Genomic DNA, 3,771 nt, shown 5'->3' on the forward strand with positions numbered 1-3,771 from the left:
AAGTTTTCCCTCAAGCTTTTTATTTTCAGCAGATGAAGATGAATCCGTGGCCACCTCATGGATTCCTCTAAGGACAATAGCATCATTTCTTGCACTGAGTTGTTGGGAGTTGGAAGCCATCTTCTCAATCAAATTCCTAGCCTCAATAGGGGTCATATCACCAAGAGCTCCGCTACTGGCAACATCAATCATACTCCTCTCCATGTTGCTAATCCCTCATAGAAATATTGAAGAAATAGTTGCTTAGAAATCTGGTGGTGAGGGCAGCTTACACACAATTTCTTGAATCTTTCCCAGTTCTCATACAAGCTTTCTCCACTAAGTTGCCTAATGCCTAAAATGTCCTTTCTAATGGCAGTGCTCCTAGATGCAGGGACGAATTTCTCCAAGAACACTCTCTTAAGGTCATCCCAGCTGAAAATAGACCTGGGAGCAAGGTAGTATAGCCAATCTTTTGCCACTCCCTCTAAAGAATGAGGAAAATCCTTTAGAAAGATATGATCTTCTTGGACATTAGGGGGCTTCATGGTGGAACAAACAATATGGAACTCCTTAAGATGCTTAAGAGGATCTTCACCTGCAAGACCATGAAACTTGGGTAGCAAATGTATTAGTCCAATTTTGAGAACACATGGAACACCCTCATCGGGATATTGAATGCACAAGCTTTCATAAGTGAAATCAGGTGCAGCCATCTCCCTAAGAGTCCTCTCATGAGGTGGAGGTTGAGCCATGTTCTCAGTATGAAAATTAGTAGTGGAATGCTCAAAATCAGAATATTCAGAATCACCCTCAACAGAATGCTCAGAATGCTCAAAATGCACATAATGACCAAAATGCACACTATGTCTAACTAATCTATGAAATGTTCTATCTATTTCAGGATCAAAGGATTGTAAATCACCTGGATTGCCCCTAATCATGCACTATATGCAGCAAATAATGTGTTTCTCAACAGCACCTAACAAGGGGGTAAAACTACAGCTATACTCAAACGATATCAAAATGAGTTGAAATTTTGTGAGGAACACCCTAAAATCATGAAAAGATAGCACAAAAATTTTCAAACAAAAATTCAAAGCCTAACTATGAAAACTACCTAAGCAAAGTTTAGAAAAATAGGACAATAATACTTGAAAAAAAAAACTTAGTAAACGGCTGATTTTTCGACTTTGGGAGACCCTAACCGGCTAAAGCAGGTTGTTAGAATATGGGAAATTCTTTTCTACCCCAAATGCATATATAATAATAGTTATTCTGATACCCAGAGCAAAAGTTATGGCTGTTTTAAATTTTGCTAAAAACAAGTTCCCAAAATTCTTGTCTCTCTAAAATACTGCCACACTAAGTGCTCGTGGTATTTTTCACACAAAAATTCAGCCAAAAATAACAACTCTAACTATCAAAAAAAAAATTTAATTAAATTTCAAATTTCGTCGCTAATTCTTAGTCGCTAATCACTATTCAGCACTTTTCACAGCAAAACAAAAGGATGAATTAGTCACTGAATCCGTCGCTAAAATAGTCGTTAAAACTGTCACTAAACAGGGAATGCAACTGAAATGCAAAACAGAATGCTATACAAAATAAAATAAATAAACACTATTATGAACCTTTGGCTCACTGCTCCCCGGCAACGGCGCCAAATTTGATCGAGGTCATACCCGAATCAAATAAACATTAAAAATGCAGTATCTAGGAAGTGATCCGAGGTCATCTCCCAACGAGCAATGGTCAACCATACGTTCATAACAGATAGCAATAAAACAATAACGAATTGGGGGAAGGGGGTTATTTGTTTTTGTAAATTAAACAGCGAGTAAATTTGAATTAGAAAATATCATAATTAAAACAAGTTGTTTCCCCTTGATTCACAAGCAAGTCTCTTATCCTAGGTTACGAAGATTTATCCTTTATCAGTTCAACCACTTAATCCAACCCTAAATTAAATTACTAAGCAAAATTTAACATAAGGCATTCATTATGTGATTAAGCAACACATATACCAATTAATCATGAATGAAACTGATCATTAAGCAAGAACGTAAATTAAGCGCAGAGACAATTAAGCAAGCACTAAGCATGCATGGATTAATAGCAACAAATACAGAGTAATTGGTGAAGAGGAAAAACATATCAGAATTCAATAGTAATAATAAAACCTCAAAGAGAATTGAGCTTGATCCTGAAGAGAAAACAACGCTGGAGACTTAGCCTTCCAATAATCAATAGAAGACAAAATTGTAGTAGAAAACGAAGAAAACTAGAATTATTCTCCAAAACGAAAAGTTAGTAAAACGAAAAGAGCCCTAAAACTCAAAACTCCTAAAACTAGAACCTTGGTGCTGTTATATAGGTTCTCAGCCCCAAAGCTTACAAATCAGTTTTAAGTCCAAGCCCATAAATAAAATAAAATCTAGATAAGATAAGATAAGATCTAGATGAAATAATATCTAGATGAGATAAAATCTATATATGATAAGATAAAATCTAGATGAAATAATATCTAGATGAGATAAAATCTAGATAAGATAAGATTTGGTAGAATAAAATAGTATGCTCTCTTCAAGTCCAAGCCCAATTTTGGATTCAAGCCCAATTGCTTATAATTCTCCTGAAATTAAATTAAAAACACAAAATTAATCTAGTAGGCCCAAATGATAAAACTGCATAATTAATTTGACAATTAAGGCTAATCAGTAATTAAAATGGTGACAAAAAGGGTTAAGAAATATGAGAAAATGATGACACATCAGTTAGTTCTTTGAATTTTTAATTTTGACTTTCTGATCAAAGTTGTTGATTTCACTATTTTTGGGAATGATGATTGATGTAGGTGGTGATTGAGTTCTTTATTGGATTTGCCATGCCCTAATTTCGTCTGGGGACCTTTGCTTGATGACATACGACCTTTCTTTGGTCCTTGTGAGGTGCTTGGCACCCATCATTAGGTAATTTGTGAAATTCCAGGACATGCCGGAAAACCAAAAAAATATTGATGCACAATCCGTAAGTTTCCGTGACACACCGGAAATCAAATGGAAGCATCGTTGCATAATTAAGTGAGATTCCGTAACATTCCGTAAGTCAAAAAGGGGATGATTATGTAATCCGCAAGGTTCCGTAACATTACGGAAAGAAAACAAGTATCGTTACGAAATTCGTAAGTTTCCGTAACTTTACGAAAAAATAATCACCAAAAAAAAGTAGAGGGAGGTGTACTTAGTAAAAATGGGGGTGCAAATAGCACCCAGTCCCACTTGGGCCCTCCAGAATATTCCTCCAGAAGGCTGTTGCTTCTGGAGGAAGCAACCTGGCTCGCCTGGGCGAGCTGGGCGGCAAGCACCTCCCCTATTTTGCTATAAATAGGGGAGGAAGTGAAGAAGAAAAGGGTTCAGCCCCTTAGGCACCTCTCTCTCTTTCGAATTTGCTTGGAAAAATTGTTTCCGTGAAGAAAATCTAAGCCGAGGCGCTTCCGAAACGTTTCCATAACGTTTTCCGTGAAGAATTTCGCAAAGGTTTCAACCGTTCTTCGACGTTCTTCATCGTTCTTCGATCTTCAATGGGTAAGTACCTCGAACCAAGCTTTTCGATTCATTCTATGTACCCGTAGTGGTCCACATTGTGTTTCGTGCATTTTTATTCTCGTTTTGTTTACTTTTTATACCCCCTTTTGACGTGCTTAAGCCATTTTACTTAAGTCATTTCTCGCTTAACTTCAAAATAAAATAAATTTCCGCTGAACGTTTGAATCGTATGATCCGTAAACTT

The 3,771-nt window shown here is 36.6% G+C and overlaps 1 non-coding gene across 1 annotated transcript; it reads left to right on the forward strand.

The window, feature by feature from the left end:
- Positions 1-249: 249 nt before the first annotated feature.
- LOC113001721 (small nucleolar RNA R71) lies at positions 250-356 on the forward strand. Its single transcript, XR_003267209.1, has one exon. It is a non-coding gene; the product is annotated as a small nucleolar RNA R71 (small nucleolar RNA).
- Positions 357-3,771: the final 3,415 nt, after the last annotated feature.

This window comes from Glycine max, chromosome 5 (assembly GCF_000004515.6).
Source record: "Glycine max cultivar Williams 82 chromosome 5, Glycine_max_v4.0, whole genome shotgun sequence".
In the NCBI taxonomy this organism is placed as follows: Eukaryota; Viridiplantae; Streptophyta; class Magnoliopsida; order Fabales; family Fabaceae; genus Glycine; species Glycine max.